The sequence below is a fragment of the Ranitomeya imitator genome, chromosome 1, assembly GCF_032444005.1.
Source record: "Ranitomeya imitator isolate aRanImi1 chromosome 1, aRanImi1.pri, whole genome shotgun sequence".
Taxonomy (NCBI): Eukaryota; Metazoa; Chordata; class Amphibia; order Anura; family Dendrobatidae; genus Ranitomeya; species Ranitomeya imitator.
Window position 1 is genome coordinate 450,637,436 of NC_091282.1, and position 18,657 is coordinate 450,656,092.

At 46.4% G+C, this 18,657-nt stretch overlaps 1 protein-coding gene across 1 annotated transcript in view; it reads right to left on the minus strand.

Moving 5' to 3' along the window:
- Positions 1-18,657, minus strand: part of GLDC (glycine decarboxylase) — a 120,250-nt gene that overhangs the window by 84,417 nt on the left and 17,176 nt on the right. The window lies entirely within an intron of this gene.

Below are 18,657 nucleotides of genomic sequence, written 5' to 3' on the forward strand. Positions count from 1 at the left end.
GATCTTCTAGCTAGAAGTTTGAAGATAACTTCCAGATCGCTGGGGTCTGACCGCTGTGACACCCCATGCAACGCGGCAATAGCTATGGGCAAGATACTTGTCTCTTGCACCACAGCATCTTACATGTACGTGGAGGTCTTGGCTTCGGGGGACTTGAGCTGTGAGGGCGCTACGCCAGTGCAGGCCAAATGGAAGCGATAATGGTGGTTTGCCAAGACCTGACGTTAACCAGTTCATGAAAGGAGACCAGTTGTTCTAAAACGATAGTTCTCACACAATGTTTAATAAAGTATGTACACAAGATAGTCGGTACACAAGTTCTCAAGCGTTAATACAGAGCATCTCAATGCAGTCTGGTTACTTCGTCGTCTCATATTCCTGCCTCCGCTGGTCTCATTTCCTTCACCACCATCCAGCTTAGCACCACAGTACAGTGTGTAAAAATCATTTCCTCCTCCCACAGTTATGTGTCTTACTCTCCTGGTAGATGAGAGGGGTTTGTCAATATGGCCAGACTCCCTTTCAAGCTCTGACCCTTTGAGAACACACTTTGTCTCACATTCTATTCAGTCTGACCTGTTAGCTTTAAAGAGTTGAAAGCTACTCTGCTGTGTGGCTAGGCGCAGCTTCTCCAGATCCTTTTTACTTGGTCACTCTGCTCTTTGGTCAGTCATCTGACGGACCTGGCACTGTGCTCTATTAATCAGGATCACTATATATATCTCTGTCCCAAGCTTTTACCACAGAACACCTACTATATCCGGCGTTGAGCACTCAGACCAAATGTCTGCTCTAGCAGCAAAGCTAGGCCCGGCCAAGGTCACTACCAGGAAGTCCTCTCTGGTCCTGCTACATAGCCCCACCCTCTCTGGGCTAGTCCCAAAATTTAACTACCATAGGTCTTTCCATAGTCACTGTCTATTGCTGGGCAGAACTCAGCTTCCTAACAGTACAGTTCAAAACTTTACAATACACCATATCACAACAGCACATGACATACACAACACAGCACAGCACTGATGTCTTCAAGGGAGGCTATGGCAATATGGCCATCTACTTACACCCACTGCTCCATTCGTTCTTATGGGAATGCTGAAAATTAGCCTAATGCAGCAGTGGTGAAGGGCATGATCGACCAAGGCTCCATTCACGTAGGGTTTTTACTTATTCTTGGGTGGGTTAGTAAAGAGAAACAACAGCAACAATACATTCTATATTAGTGGGGGTCCAAATGGTGGAACTCCTAGTGATTGAGAAGATTTCCCCTGGCCCATGGATAATGGCTCATTGCCAAACTTTAGACAACCCCCTATAACTGCATATCAATGTTCAAGAGTTGAACAGTAACCCTTCATCCTGAAATTTTCATTAGGCACCCTAAAAAGCAAGTCACTATCACAATGTCTACAATACACATAAATATAACCTAAATACATGACAGTTTCTAGAAGCAGCTGTCATGAACACTTTCCTCTCCAAGCAGAGATAACACGAACAGGAATAGATCCAGCAGGAAAGAAAAAGAACCTGATACTGTTCAATGTCACCATGCGATAAAGGCCCCTTCACATTAAGCGACGCTGCAGCGATACCGACAACGATCCGGATCGCTGCAACGTCGCTGTTTGGTCGCTGGAGAGCTGTCACACAGACCGCTCTCCAGCGACCAACGATGCCGGTAACCAGGGTAAACATCGGGTAACTAAGCGCAGTAAAAAAAACAAACAGTACATACTTACCTACCGCTGTCTGTCCTCCAGCGCTGTGCTCTGCTCTCCTCCTGTACTGGCTGTGAGCACAGCGGCCGGAAAGCAGAGCGGTGACGTCACCGCTCTGCTTTCCGGCTGACCGACGCTCACAGCCAGTGCAGGAGGAGAGCAGAGCACAGCGCCGGGGACAGACAGCGGTAGGCAAGTATGTACTGTTTGTTTTTTTTTTACTTTTAGGATGGTAACCAGGGTAAACATCGGGTTACTAAGCGCGGCCCTGCGCTTAGTTACCCGATGTTTACCTTGGTTACCAGTGAAGACATCGCTGGATCGGTGTCACACACGCCGATCCAGCGATGTCAGCAGGGAGTCCAGCGACGAAATAAAGTTCTGGACTTTCTTCAGCGACCAACGATCTCCCAGCAGGGGCCTGATCGTTGGTCGCTGTCACACATAACAATTTTATTAACGATATCGTTGCTACGTCACAAAAAGCAACGATATCGTTAACAATATCGTTATGTGTGAAGGTACCTTAACTGTCATAACAAATTTATCAGACTCCTTTGACCAGTTTTGAACTTCTCCTGTGCAAACTAACAAGTGCCACTGGCTCAGTTTGTGGAGTTGGCAGGTTTACCATGACAATTATGTTAGAAAAAAAAAAAAAAATAATGATGTATGTTTTGCACAATGAGTGAAAATGAATTTGACAAGTGTGGTCTCCAATGTAATGCTGTCAAAGTAAAAATGGTTTCAATCTTAGCATTAAAGAGGTTGTCCACTACTCTGATAACATGGTGATTGAGAATAGGGTTATCCAAGTAAAAAAGCGTAGTTACTCACCGATAATGGTGTTTCTCCGAGCCCATGACAGCACTACCAGAGAGAGGGGATCCGCCCTTCAGGGACAGGAAACCTACAGGATAAAAGGGCGGTACCTCTCCCCTGCATCAGTTTGGTTTACAGAGCATCGGAGGCCCTCCAGGTTAGTCACAACAACAAAAAAATATACAACTTAATCATATTGCTTAACAGGTGAACACCGTGTCTATATAGAAAAAACACTTCATACAAAATAATGTGCTCACCGCACACGTGATGACGGGGGAGGGGGGGGGGGAATAAGCAGGTGCCGTCATGGGCTCTGAGAAACACAGTTATCGGTGAGTAACTATGCTTTTCTCAGTCGCCCATGACAGCACTACCAGAGAGAATTGCAGAGATCATTGCTTAGGGAGGGACCACAGCCTGCAAGACCCTTCTTCCGAAGGTTAGGTCAGATGAAGAGGCTAGGTCTAAGCGGTAGTGTCTGAAAAAGGTTGAAGGTGATGACCAGGTGGCCACCTTACAAATTTGATCTAATGGTACCTCCGACCTTTCGGCCAAGGAGGTCGCCATAGCCCTTGTGGAGTGGGCCTTCAGTCCCTGTAGAACGGCGTTCCCGGTGGATGAGTACGCCAAGGCTATTGCGTCTGTTACCCATCGAGCTATAGTGCCCTTAGAAGCTTTGAGTCCTTTTCTGGGCCCCTGGAAGCAGATAAAAAGAGACCCTTCCTTCCTATGCTGCTGGGTGATTTTAATGTACTGTACTAGACACCTTTTTACATCTAGTGTGTGGAATTTCTCTTCCTTCTTTTTTCTAGGGTCTGGACAGAAGGAAGGATTATTTCCTGAGATCTATGGAATGTGGACACAACTTTTGGTAAATAGGCAGGGTCTGTTTTTAGTATAACCTTATCATCCAGGATTTGTGTAAAGGGAGGGTTTGCAGACAGGGCTTGGAGGTCACTTATCCTACGGGCCAATGTCAGGGCTATTAGGAGGGCCGTTTTAAGTGAAAGAATCCTAAGGGGTACTGATTCTATAGGCTCAAACGGGGATTCTGTTATAGCTGACAAGACTAAGTTCAAATCCCAGGTTGGTAATCTACATATAGTTATAGGTTTAGACCTTGCGGCTGCTCTGACAAACCGTATTACCCAAGAGTTGGCAGCTATGTTTTCACAGTATAATGCTCCTAGAGCTGCTATCTGTACTTTTAAAGGTACCGTATTTTCCGCTTTGTAAGACGCACTTTATTTCCCCCAAATTTGGGGGGGAAATGGGGGGGGTGTCTTACAAAGCGGATATACCACTTACAGGCTGGGATGAGGGGGTGTCAGCTGCCGCTGTCAACTCGCCTGCCACCGCTGCTGCCCCGGGTGATGCTGGAGGCTCCGATGCTGCGGGTGGCTCTGGCGACATTTTGTGAAAGACCAGAGCCCCCTGGCACTTAATCCATGCGTTCCTGTATGACTGACTCCGGGAAAATGGCCGCCGGAATCTCGGGAGATGAGATTTCAGCGCTGAGATCTCATCTCCCGAGATTCCGGCGGCCATTTTCCCGGAGTCAGTCATACAGGAACGCATGGAAGAAGTGCCAGGGGGCTCTGGTCTTTCACAAAATGTCGCCAGAGCCCCCCGCAGCACCGGAGACAGCCCTTCAGACCCCCTCATCCCAGCCTGCAGCACCGGAGCCCCCCTGCAGACCCTGTCATCCCAGCCTGCAGCACAGGAGCCCCCTGCAGCACAGAAGCCCCCCTGCAGACCCCCCTCATCCCAGCCTGCAGCAATGCTCCACTCCTGCCTCCAGCAACGACCCTGATCCACCGCAGCCACAACCCCTGGTAAGTAATAAGACGCATGCATTATAAGACGCCCCACCAATTTATTAAAAAGAGTTTTTTTCCTATTTTTCTCCTCAAATTTTGGGGTGCGTCTTATAATCCGGAGCGTCTTACAAAGCGAAAAATACGGTACTTACTGAAAGGCCTAGGTCTAACCCCTTTTGGAGAAATTCTAATATTTCAGCAACTGGAACCCTGTCTTGCAACCTTACCCCAGAGGAGGGCAAAAAATTTTTCCAGGTTTTGCCATATATTTTTGTGGTCACAGGTTTTCTACTTTTCATTAGTGTAGATACTAGTTTATCAGAAAAACCTCTTTCCCTCAATAGTGACCTCTCAAATTCCACGCTGTCAGATGGAGATTCTCTGACTGAGGGTGGAACACAGGTCCCTGAAATAGGAGGTCCGGAAGATCCAGAAGAACCCAGGGATCGGTGATTGATAGCATCCTCAGCCATGAGAACCAGGCTCTCTTTGGCCAGAAGGGGGCTATTAGGATGAGTCTGAATCTGTCCTGCCTGATTTTCCGAAGGACTGCTGGAAATAGAATGGTAGGGGGAAATGCATACGCAAGGGTCTGTGTCCAGGGAATTGTGAATGCATCTATAGCCTGATGGTTCCTCCTGGAATCTAGGGAGCAGAAAGTTTCTACTTATCTGTTGTGCACATTGGCAAAGAGGTCCATTTCAGGGATTCCCCACAGATCTGTAATTTTGTTGAAGATGCCCTGATTTAGAGACCATTCCCCCTGCTTTAGTTGGGTACGACTCAGAAGTCCGCTTTCTGGTTTTCTACACCTTTATATGTAGGGCCGATAGGGATAGAAAGTGGTTTTGTACCAAGCTGAAAATTTCGGAGGTGGTTTCCATTAGTGTTTGAGACCTGGTCCCCCCCAGTGGTTTAAGTAGGCTAATACTGCTCTGTTGTCCGAAAATACTCGGACATGATGGCCTTGTAGCTTGTCTAGGAAGTATAATGCTTGACTTACGGCCCTCCGTACTTTTTGATTTGAGGAAGACCTGAGCTCCTGACTTATCCATATCCCCTGAGCGACTGTTGTCCAGGTGAGCCCCCCCACCCTGTGGGACTTGCGTCTGTGGTAACTATCTGAGACACCTCCATCACCCAGGGAATCCCTTTTGATAAGTTGCTGGGATTTAACCACCAGCTAGAGAATGAATAGTAGGCAAACTTAGAGTCATGCGACCCTCTAACCATCCCCCTAGTAGTTTCTGGTTCCTTAAAATGTCCCACTGGAGAGGTCTTGTGTGGAGCGGTGCCCACTGAACTGCTAGAAGGCAAGCAGAGAGGGACCCTAGTAATTACATCGCCTTTCTTAGAGTTATGATAGGGTTTGCACGCGCTTCTGACACTAGATGGATTATCTTTTGTTTTTTTCTGGACTGGAAGGCGACACTTGAGAAATTGAGTCCAAGGTGAGACCCAAAAATTCTTGAACCCTGGTTGGTTCCAGCTCCCGAGGGGAGTTACCGAAAAGGAACCCCCTGTCCTTTCTTTTCCAGTCATCCCATCAGTTTTGTTCCCTTGGCGGTCTTCTCCTAAAAAACTTCCTACTCCGAAAGGGCCGCTTATTATACGTTGGGGCCAGGATGGGAAACCCTTTTTTTGTCACCTGCTTTTTGCAGGATATCGTCCAGAGTCTCTCCAAAAAGAAACTTGCCCTCACATGGGATTGAACAAAGTTTTTGCTTAGTTTGTAAGTTCCCTGGCCAGCTCTTTAGCCATAAGGTTCTACGCGCTGAATTTGAAAGAGCTGCAGATTTAGACGCTAATTTAATTGAGTCGGCCGATGAATCTGCCAAAAATGCCACAGCTCCTCTAATCATAGGGATAGACTCTATAATTTTATTTCTCAGGACCCCATCCCTAAGCTGTTTCTCTAGGTTATCAACCCAGATCATTAAGGATTGTGACGTGCAGGCAGCCGCTATTGTTGGTCTTAAGCATCCTCCTGCTGACTCCCAGGCCCCTTTAAGAAAAGTATCTGCTCTTTTATCAAGAGGATCTTTCAGGGTTCCCATATCCTCGAATTGTAATGCGAACTTTGAGGCCTTAGCTACCGCAACGTTGAGTTTGGGGGCTTTATCCCATGAGACAGAAGCCTCCTCTTCAAAGGGATATTTTCTATAAATAGAGGGAACCGATGCATTTTTCCTTTCAGGTTTTTCCCACTCCTTTTTAATTAACGCTTGTATGTTTTCATTAAGGGGAAACACCTTACGCTTTTTTTGGCATAGCCCTCCAAACAATGTCCTGCACAGTTTTGTCAGGACGAGGGTCCAATACCCCCATTGTTGATCTTACTGCCTTTACGAGGCCGTCGACCTCATCTAAGGGGAAGCAATGGCGACCTCCACTCATTATCTGAAGAAGAGAAGAAGGAATCCTGTGTATCTGAGATTTTACTCTCAGAGCTGGAAGAGTCAGAATTCCTATAAGGAATAGGTTGTTTCCTACCAGCTCTCTTTTCACCTTTAAGGGAGTCAAACACAGTCTCGACCTCTGATTTAATTACGGATCGTAACTCAGAAGCAAAGTTTGGGGTCTCCTCACAGAGGACTCGTTCTATACAGGAGTCACAAAGCTTCTTATCCCAAGACTGTGGTAGAGCTTTCTCGCATAAAGGGCAGGTTCTGTGTTTTGTCTTCCCAGTTTTCTTCCTTGCCCAAGATAAATGGAGAAGGGGGAACCCCAATTACAAAAAAAAAAAAAGAAGAGCTTTCACAAAGATCACTCACCAATCTGACGCAGCCACAGGTACCGGTTCTGGAGGAGGGGCAGGATCCTGAGGTGTGTGATCCGTGGGTGGTAGCTGGTTTACCACGCTAGAATTCTTGCTATGCTGCATGGAATGGCTACAAGACCGAGAACTCCAGTTGTCCGCAGAAGTTCGCTTTTTCTGTGCGTCCGACTTCTGCCGCTGATGATGGCGCTGCTGCGGTGGCTGGAGCTGCTGATCGTTGTCTTCCATGGTACTACCCTGGGACGGCATGCAGCAAGGAGCTTCCATGTGCACCTTCTTTTAAAGATGGGCGCTTATTACCGGCCCCTCCCCCCGTGGCTGCATTATTGAGGAAGCATTTTTTTTTTCTCTGCACTTCACTTGCCATGCGCGTGCAGTCAGCGACCCGGAAATGAAGAACTCTGGTTCTGGGGCAGCGCCATCTTGGTGCAGTCAGTCACCGCGCCGCCCCTGAACCGGAAGCTCTCCTATCACTTCCGTTGCGGCGCCATCTTGGAAAATCCAGGCGTCCTTTGCACAGCAGAGTGCTGAAGCCCCTAACTCCTATCCGGAGTGGCGCCTGTGCTTCCCCCCCACTCACGCTTCCAGACCCATCGGTCGTAGCGGCCTCGGATACCGGACCAGCCGTGCCAGGGGCCTCCCCGCTGCCAGAACCCGGACTGGCTGGCTCCGGATTTCTCGTTCAGGTTCCGGTCTTCTTTAACAGGTACCGTCCTAGAAGGTTCCCAGTCAGGGACAGGAAACCAAACTGATGCAGGGGAGAGGAACCGCCCTTTTATCCTGTAGGTTTCCTGTCCCTGAAGGGCGGATCCCCTCTCTGGTAGTGTTGTCATGGGCGACTGAGAAACACCACCTATACTCCCCTTCGGTGCCATGCCACCCATGTCTGGATTGGCACCCTTATGGCTCCCTTCACAGGCTCCTTCTTCATGCAAATCAGACATTCAGAGGACGCGGGAAAGCTGTTGCTGCTTTTACCTTCTCAGTCTGAAGACAGACAGCAAAGCAATCAAGCGACAATGTCATGCAAGCCTTGAGAGCTCCAGTGCCAACACTGCTGGCATGGCACCAGAGGAAAGAATAGGTGTTATTTTACATGGTGATTGAGAAGGGTTTGAGTAGTGGACAGCCCCTTTAATGTTTCCAGCTTCAAGTTCACATTGATTTTTTTTTTTTTTTTTTTGGGGGGGGGGGGGGAATGCACCATAAACATATCATAAGTTTGGACACACTGTTCATGCAATGGTTTTCATTGTACTTATTGGAATGTGCACATTTGACAATGCAGACAGTAGGAAAAGACAAAAACAAAACACAGAGGGACATGTATAGAAACAAGTCAGAATGTGTGTTAACCATTTGAGGAATCCAAGTACCCCTCTTTTACTCTGGTGATAGCTTTACACACCCTAGATTTTAGGGATGGGGTGGGGAATTTAATGGCAGCTTACAGCTAATGTTTCAGGAGGATTGAAACCAATCACCTTGCTCAGTAAGGGGGTTGGGTGGGGAGGTTCCAAATCTTCTCTGCTACGGAGAAGAAATTCACACCCCCAACAGCTAGCAGTATCCAAGCTCCTACAGGAACACCCCTTATGGATCCTGCCAATTGTTTAGGTCAGTCAGCTAGGATTTCATAATGGGAATATGAACTTTTCATACATCCTAGCCACATACCAGTCACATTTTCGAGATCTCTAGAATGGCCCGAACATCTTCCAGGGTCTCGATATGTTCTGGCACCCCAGGGTGAGGAAATATGTAGACTGGCTAGTAGGAGGCAGGTATCAAAGCATTGTTTGGTTTCCAAGTGTAACTGGGCCTGGCTAGATAAAATGGCACCAGAACCACCACCCTATGACCTTGGGAAGTTATGATCTTTCAAAGGTCTTGGAAGATGTAGCTACGAACCTCCAGGGAAGGATAAGGAACCTCCCAGAGCTGGAAACGGGTGTCATCAACCAATGTGATAACGGCTTGTATAAAAAGGTACCGTCACATTAAGAGACGCTGCAGAGATATAGACAACGATGCCGATCGCTGCAGTGTCGCTGTTTCGACGTTGTGTGGTCGCTGAGAGCTGTCACACAGACAGCTCTCCAGCGACCAACGTTGCCGAAGTCCCCTGGTAACCAGGGTAAACATTGGGTTACTAAGCGCAGGGTCGCGCTTAGTAACTCAATATTTACCCTGGTTACCATTGTAAATGTAAAAAAAAACCCACACTACATACTTACATTCCGGTGTCTGTCGCGTCCCCTGCCTTCAGCTTCCCTGCACTGTGTAAGCGCCGGCCGTAAAGCAGAGCGGTGACGTCACCGCTGTGCTCTGCTTTACGGCCGGCCGGCGCTGACAGTGCAGGGAAGCTGACACCGGGGGACGCGACAGACACCGGAAAGTAAGTATGTAGTGTGGTTTTTTTTTTACATTTACAATGGTAACCAGGGTAAATATCGAGTTACTAAGCGCGGCCCTGCGCTTAGTAACCCAATGTTTACCCTGGTTACAAGTGAAGACGCAGCAACGTCACGGATCGCTATCATTATCGTTCTAAAGTCGCTCAGTGTGAAGGTACCTTAAGGCCATGTACTCTCTCGGTTATGCTTGCTGTTCACTTCGAAAATTGGCGGGGGGGGGGGGTTGGGGTGGTATTTGACATGTTTCATCTGCTTATCTCTTTTGAACTGCACATGTATCTGCATATCTGACCATTGTAATTATAGGTGTATTGTCTAGTGTGCCGTTAGGATATTAAATATATAATTTAACCTTGGGCTGCCCCTTTATCTCGATCCACACATCCGTCTTGTCAGTTAAGTTTAATATGCTACCATGGCTGGTTTCTGGCCAGATGTAATCCTTGTTACATATAAGCCTAGTCCGTTAATAGGAACTGGTTACAGTCCTACGGGCTGACCAGGCGGTTTCACTGATGTTAGTGAAAGGGGCCTCAGGGTTGTGAGTGTGGTGCCACATCCCCTCACTCCTCGTGCCTTGCTGGTCCTATGTAGTCAGGGTGTGTGTGTGTGTGTGTGTGTGTGTGTGTGTGTGTGTGTGTGTGTGTGTGTGTGTGTGTGTGTGTGTGTGTGTGTGTGTGTGTGTGTGTGTGTGTGAAACTGTGCTAAGTGGACCTTACGTGTCCCCAGGTCTTGGTCCACTGTGAAGCATGGAGGAGGTGTAGGGCCACTTTACTGAAACCGTTGGCAAATTATTCCAGATTCAAGACACTTACACAGCAGATGGCACTTAGTTTGGAGGTATCTTTTGGATAATTGTCTCACTGTGTGACCAAAAAGGATGATGATGCATGCTGCATCAAACATTGCCTCCATAAATCACCCATCCTCAAAACCAATTGAGAGCTTTGGAAGAGTTTCACCACAGAGTGAAGGCAAAGCAGCCAGCAACTCAACATCCCCTGATGGTTGGAAAGATTCCAGGTGGACACCAGATGAAGCTGCTTGAGAGAATGGGAAGGGGGTGTAAAGAGATCAGAGAAAACGGGTGGGGAGTAAAGGCCCCTTCACATTAAGCGACGCTGCAGCGATACCGACAACGATCCGGATCGCTGCAGCGTCGCTGTTTGGTCGCTGGAGAGCTGTCACACAGACAGCTCTCCAGCGACCAACGATGCCGGTAACCAGGGTAAACATCGGGTAACTAAGCGCAGGGCCGCGCTTAGTAACCCGATGGTTACCATCCTAAAAGTAAAAAAAACAAACAGTACATACTTACCTAACGCTGTCTGTCCTCCAGCGCTGTGCTCTGCACTCCTCCTGTACTGTGTGTGAGCACAGCGGCCGGAAAGCAGAGCGGTGACGTCACCGCTCTGCTTTCCGGCTGACCGACGCTCACAGCCAGTACAGGAGGAGTGCAGAGCACAGCGCTGGAGGACAGACAGAGTTAGGTAAGTATGTACTGTTTGTTTTTTTTACTTTTAGGATGGTAACCAGGGTAAACATCGGGTTACTAAGCGTGGCCCTGCGCTTAGTTACCCGATGTTTACCCTGGTTACCAGTGAAGACATCGCTGGATCGGTGTCACACATGCTGATCCAGCGATGTCCACGGGAGATCCAGCGACGAAATAAAGTTCTGGACTTTCTTCAGCGACCAACGATCTCCCAGCAGGGGCCTGATCGTTGGTCGCTGTTACACAACGATTTTATTAACGATATCGTTGCTACGTCACAAAAAGCAACGATATCGTTAACAATATCGTTATGTGTGAAGGTACCTTAAGGCTATGTGCACATGTTCAGGATTTCTCGCAGAATATTCCTGAGAAAAACCTGAAATTTTCTGCAAGAAATCTGCATGCGTTTTTGATGCATTTTTTTTCCGGACATTTCCCAATGCATTTTGTAGTGGGAAATCCGCAAAATTAATGAACATGCTGCGTTTTTTTACCGCGATGCGTTTTTTCCCTGGAAAAAAAACAAAAAAAAAAAAACACACAAACAAGTGCACAAAACATGCAGAATTCAGTCTAAATGATGGGATGCTTATTATATGCGGTTTTTATCGGGAAAAAACAGTGTGCAGTGTACAGTGTTCCTAAAAGGAATTCATGGTCAATTTGTTGCATGTGTTTCTTTACTTGTTTCCATGTGGATTTACTCCCTTCAGTTCTTATTGGAACCTGTAATAAGAAAACCATTTAATGAACAGGTGTGTCCACACCTTTGAAATGGATATTGTATAGGTGTATTTAGGATGTGCACTATAAGAATTTTAAAATGCCCAGACATGTTACAGAGGACTTTAGGGTTAGACAAAAAAAACAAAAAAAAACAAACACCCACACGCTCAAGTACTCATGGGACCGTAGCCTAAAGTTTGCAGCAGTTTACAGTACTAGTCATGAGGCCAAGTCTCATACAGTAGTGTTCAAAATACCGTATATACTCGAGTATAAGCCGAGATTTTCAGCCCATTTTTTTGGGCTGAAAGTCCCCCTCTCGGCTTATACTCGAGTCATACCCGGGGGTCGGCAGGGGAAGGGGAGCGGGGGATGTGTAATTATACTTACCTCCTCCCGGCGCGGTCCCTGCTTCTTCCAGCGCTGCGATCACATGGCACCGCTCATATACAGTAATGAATATGCGGCTCCACCCCCCATAGAGGTGGAGCCGCATATTCATTACTGTATGAGCGGTGACGCTGCCCGCTCAATACAGGAAGAAGATGCAGCGCCGGGGAAGAAGCAGGGATGCAGCGCCAGGGGAGGGGGAGCGCTGCGCGATAGTCACCTGCTCCTCGGTCCGGGTGTCGCTCTGTCTTCAGCAGTGACGCTCAGGTGAGAGGGCGCGGTGACGTAGTCAGTGCGCGCCCTCTGCTGAACGTCAGTGCCAAAGACGGAGCCGCACGAGGAGCAGGTGACAGTGCCGGGATCCTGAGTGGAGAGGAGAGTATGTGATTTTTCTTTTTTATGGCAGCCACAGCATATGGGACAAGTGACTGTGCAGAGCATCTTATGGGGCCATAACGATTGTGCAACACTATATGGGGCAAGTAGCTGTGCAGAGCATCTTATGGGGCCATGTGCAGCACTATAAGGGGCAAATATCTCTATGGAGCATCTTATGAGGCCCTTATTACCCTTTATGCAGAATTATATGGGACATATTTTAATATGGAGCATCTTATGGGGACATCATAAACTGTATGGAGCATTATATGGGGCTCCTGATTCAATATGGATATTCAAAAACACTTAACCTTCTGATGTCTCAATTAATTTTACTTTTATTGGCATCTATTTTTACTTTTGAAATTTACCGGTAGCTCCTGCATTTTCCACCCTAGGCTTATACTGGAGTCATTAAGTTTTCCCAGTTTTTTGTGGCAAAATTAGGGGGGGGGTGTGGGGGGGGGGGGAGGGGGTAAGTCGGCTTATACTTGAGTATATATGGTAATAGTGTGGAGTTCAATTAGTGAGGTCAATCATTCTGTGAAGAAATGTGCGAATCAGGTGACCCTTATTTAAAAGGGTGAAGCCAGCACATGTTGTACATGCATTTTTCATTGAAAGCCTGAAAAATATGGGTCATTAGAGACACTCAGAAGAACAGCATACTTTGATTAAAAAAAAATGATTGGAGAGGGTAAAAACTTAAGTGCAGAAAATGATAAACCGTTCTATAGTGATGAGCGAGTGTACCCTTTGCTCGGGTTTTCCCCGAGTATTGGTTACTGTTTCCAAGATTAAGTTTATCGCCACAGCTGAATGATTTACAGCTATTAGCCAGGCTGAGTACATGTGGGGGTTGCCTGGTTGCTAGGGAATCCTCACATGTAATCAAGCTGTCTATTAGCGGTAAATCATTCAGCTGCCGCAATGAAAACTCAATCTCCGAACACTAACAAATACTTGGAGGTCACCCGAGCGTGCTTGGGAAAACCCAAGCTACGAGAACACTCCCTCATCACTACTGCAGCTAAAATGATCTCCAATGCTTTAAAATGGAAAGCCAAAACCAGAGAGATGTGGAAGAAAATTAAAGACTACCATTCAAAAGGTAGACACACACACACACACACTTCTGAATCCAGGCCAGGAAGGGGAGCTCAAAAACCTGTTTTAGAGCAGCTTCCCTGGATAAAGATCCTGGTTTGGAGGAGAAGCTAGTTTAGTCTGGATCAGACAGTCTGGAGAATAGACAGGAAAGGAGCAGAGAAGAGATTTCAGGGTTCAAGGTGGCTACAAGTGGGCCTCTGAGGAGCCAAAGCGCAGAAACCGGGTACTGGGAGCCCGAGGCTGTGGTGAGCTACAAGCCCCATAGCAGAACTGGAGGGCATAGGATTACACAGACATTGCCCAATTTAAGCCTGTGGTACAGCAGCACCCTGGAGTCACTGTGCAGAGACCCCAGAAGGAACGGCTCAAGCTGCCTACCATACAGATACCTGTCCTAGGACAGGAGAAAGAACTGAAAGAATTAGGACTTTGTTTGGAACACTTCAGGCAGCAAGGGACTTTAGCAAGCGCAGAGTGGAAGGCTCCCAACTTGACTTGCCAAGGGGATTCCACTTGTTTCCGGGCTGCCTGGACTCCTATGTACCTGTTGCCGGTGCCCTAGACTGGCCTGCCAAGTACAGTAAACCAGGTAAAGACTTTATATAACTTGTGTCCTTTCCTCATTTACCGGCAACCATCATCACTGCCATACACTTTAGGACCCCGCTTCACCTGTGGGAAGTGTACCATCAGTGCAGCAACAACATCCCCCAGAGGACCCCTTTAAAGCAGCATTGGTCCCACTATTAACCGAACACCACAGGTGACATCACGACAGACAAACACTTTTCCCTTAAAAGACCATTACCTTTTACAGGGAGTCCCAGGGCCACTTAACGGGTCACAGCCACCGTGGCATCCCCTTTAATAGCGACCGGACTCAGTACCGAGTACCCTGCCCTGGTGGGCGACTCACATACATTTCAGTGAGTACTGGTGGCCATGTAAGGCAGCCAGGGTGGTAGTTGTGGCAATGGGCTGTAGTGTTCTCACACCCTGGCGCCCCATAGATGAAATACAATGTCCCTTCTGCTGCATGTGCGCAACAGTACACTCGCATTCACTTTCAGAGTCCCCTCGGCTTCTGTCACTCCGGCTACGCATCCTCGAACTCCACAAACCATTTCAGAGACTGCCTTTTTCCAACAGTTCAACTTCACTGAGCAGTAGGGTATCCAACACATATGCAGCACAGTGTGGCATCTCTCCAGCTTCCCCTGCGTTCCCGGCAATCTTTGTTCCCTCTGGCAATTTCTGTCCCGTCCATGCCTTTAGGCTCACCCGCTTGCTACCATTCCCTTGTTCAGCTTCAAAAAGGAGAAGGTGCCAGGCTCGCAGTCTCCGCTTCACCTGCCCCGGTTGTAGACCACGGATCCTTTTCGGGTTGGTTTCTATTCAAGCTGGTGACCGCCTGCACATCACTCAGCCTGGGGACCCTTCCTGCCTCAGCAGCTTTATCCCCACGGCTAGCAGACTGTCTCTTCATTGCTGCATCCTGACTGACCCTAACCAGGAACTGCTTCCCCATATCACACTTCTCCATGCTGCATTACCCTATAGCTCCTCCCAACTGAGACCTAATGCTTACTATGTCCACTCTTAACTCTGATTCTCTGTCAGTAATGTGCCCCACTAATCTAATCCCACAATGGTCCTATGCTTTTCTCTCCCTACTTCTATGCAAAACATATCCATATTACAGAACATAAATACAGCAACATTACACAAATACTCTGTTCCAAATTATGCAAATTGGATTTAAGTGTCGTAAAGATTTAATTGTTTTGTTTTTCAAATAAACTCGTGGATGGTATGGTGTCTCAGGGCTCAATGGATCACTGAAATCAATCTTAAACATGTGATAGTTTTCCAGGTGATTCTAATTAAAGGAAAACTACTTAAAAATGATGTTCCACATTATTAAGCAGGCCACAGGTTTCAAGCAATATGGGAAATAAAAAGGATCTCTCTGCTGCTGAAAAGCATTAAATAGTGCAATGCCTTGGACAAGGTATAAAAACAGTAGGTAATTCACAAAAACTTAAGAATGATCATCATACTGTGAGGAGTTGTGTCTGAAACAGAGCACAGAGTTCATGCAGATAAAGGCATAATGAGGAAGGTTTCTGCCAGACAAATTCATTGGATTAAGAGAGCAGCTGCTAAAATAAAAATTACAAAGCAGCACACAGTTATTTGAAGCTGCTGGTGCCTCTGGAGTCCCTCGAACCTCAAGGTATAGGATCCTTCAAAGGCTTGCTGTGGTGCATAAACCTACTATTCGGCCACCCCTAAACAGTGTTCACAAACAGAAATGGTTGCAGTGGGCCCAGACATACATGAAGACTAATTTCAAACAGTCTTGTTTACTGAGGAGTGTTGAGCAACCCTGGATAGTCCAGATGGATGGAGTTGTAGATGGCCACCATGTCCCAACAAGGCTGCAACGTCAGCAAGGAGGTGGAGGAGTCATGTTTTGGACTGGAATCATGGGGAAACAGCTGGTAGTGCCCTTTAACCCCTTTACCTCCAAGGATGGTTTGCACGTTAATGACCGGGCCAATTTTTACAATTCTGACCACTGTCCCTTTATGAGGTTATAACTCTGGAACGCTTCAACGGATCCCAGTGATTCTGACACTGTTTTCTCGTGACATATTGTACTTCATGATAGTGGTAAAAATTCTTTGATAGTTTTTTTTTTTTTTTTACAAATAAACGCAGGTACTAACTGAAATTTAGCGAAAATTATGAAAATTTTGCAATTTTCCAACTTAATTGAAATTAATTTTAATTAATTCCAATTAAATCACAGAGATATGTCACACAAAATACTTAATAAGTAACATTTCTCACATGTCTACTTTACATCAGCACAATTTTGGAACCAACATTTTTTTTCTGTTAGGGAGTTATAAGGGTTAAAAGTTGTCCAGCAATTTCTCGTTTTTACAACACTTTTTTTAATTTTTTTTTTTAAAGGGACCACATCTCATTTGAAGTCATTTTGAGGGGTCTATAGGATAGAAAATACCCAAGTGTGACACCATTCTAAAAACTGCACCCCTCAAGGTGCTCAAAACCATATTCAAGAAGTTTATTAACCCTTCTGGTGCTTTACAGGAATTTTTGGAATGTTTAAATAAAAATGAACATTTTACTTTTTTTCAAAAAAAATTTACTTCAGCTCCAATTTGTTTTATTTTATTAAGGGTAACAGGAGAAAATGGACCCCAAAAGTTGTTGTACAATTTGTCCGGAGTACGCCGATACCCCATATATGGGGGTAAACCTCTGTTTGGGCGCATGGCAGAGCTCGGAAGCGAAGGAGCGCCATTTGACTTTTCAATGCAAAATTGACTGGAATCGAGATGGGACGCCATGTTGCGTTTGGAGAGCCACTGATGTGCCTAAACATTGAAACCCCCCACAAATGACACCATTTTGGAAAGTAGACCCCCTAAGGAACTTCTCTAGATGTGTCGTGAGCACTTTGACCCACCAAGGGCTTCACAGAAGTTTATAATGCAGAGCCGTGAAAATAAAAAATCCTTTTTTTTCCCCCCCACAAAAATTTTTTAGCCCCCAGTTTTGTATTTTCCCGAGGGCAACAGGAGAAATTGGACCCCAAAATTTGTTGTCCAATTTGTCCTGAGTGCACAGATACCACATATGCGGGGGGGGGGGGGGGGAACCCACTGTTTGGGCGCATGGGAGGGCTCGGAAGGGAAGGAGCTCCATTTGGAATGCAGACTTAGATGGAATGGTCTGCAGGTGTCACATTGCATTTGCAGAGCCCCTAATGTACCTAAACAGTAGAAACCCCCCACGAGTGACACCATTTTGGAAACTAGACCCCCTAAGGAACTCATCTAGATTTGTTGTGAGAGCTTTGAATCCCCAAGTGTTTACTACAGTTTATAACACAGAACCGTGAAAATAAAAAAAAAAATCTTTTTTCGCCCCACAAAAATTATTTTTTAGCCCCCAGTTTTGTATTTTCCCAAGGGTAACAGGAGAAATTGGGCCCCAAAAGTTGTTGTCCTATTTGTCCCGAGTACGCTGATACCCCATATGTTGGGGTAAACCCCTGTTTGGGCACACGGGAGAGCTTGGAAGGGAAGGAGCACTGTTTTACTTTTTCAACGCAGAATTGGCTGGAATTGAGATCGGACGCCATGTCACGTTTGGAGAGCCCCTGATGTGCCTAAACAGTAGAAACCCCCCCCCCCCCCCCAATTATAACTGAAACCCTAATCCAAACACACCCCTAACCCCAACAGTAACCCTAACCACACCTCTAACCCTGACACACCCCTAACCCCAATCCCAACAGTAACCCTAACCACACCTCTAACCCTGACACACCCTTAACCCCAACTGTAAATGTAATCTAAGCCCTAACCGTAACTGTAGCCTTAACCCTAATGGGAAAATGGAAACATTTTTTTAATTTTTCCATAACTAAGGGGGTGATGAAGGGGGGTTTGATTTACTTTTATAGCGGGTTTTTTAGCGGATTTTTATGATTGGCAGCCGTCACACACTGAAAGACGCTTTTTATTGCAAAAAAAAATTTTTGCGTTACCACATTTTGAGAGCTTTTCCATATTTGAGTCCACAGAGTCATGTGAGGTCTTGTTTTTTGAGGGACGAGTTGACGTTTTTATTGGTAGCATGTTCGGGCACGTCACATTTTTTTATCGCTTTTTATTCCGATTTTTGTGAGGCAGAATGACCAAAAACCAGCTATTCATGAATTTCTTTTGGGGGGAGGCGTTTATACTGTTCCGCGTTTGGTAAAATTGATAAAGCAGTTTTATTCTTCGGGTCAGTACGTTTACAGCGATACCTCATTTATATCATTTTTTTTTAATGTTTTGGCGCTTTTATACGATAAAAACTATTTTATAGAAAAAAATTATTTTTGCATCGCTTTATTCTCAGGACTAACTTTTATTTTTTTGCTGATGCTGTATGGCGGCTCGTTTTTTTG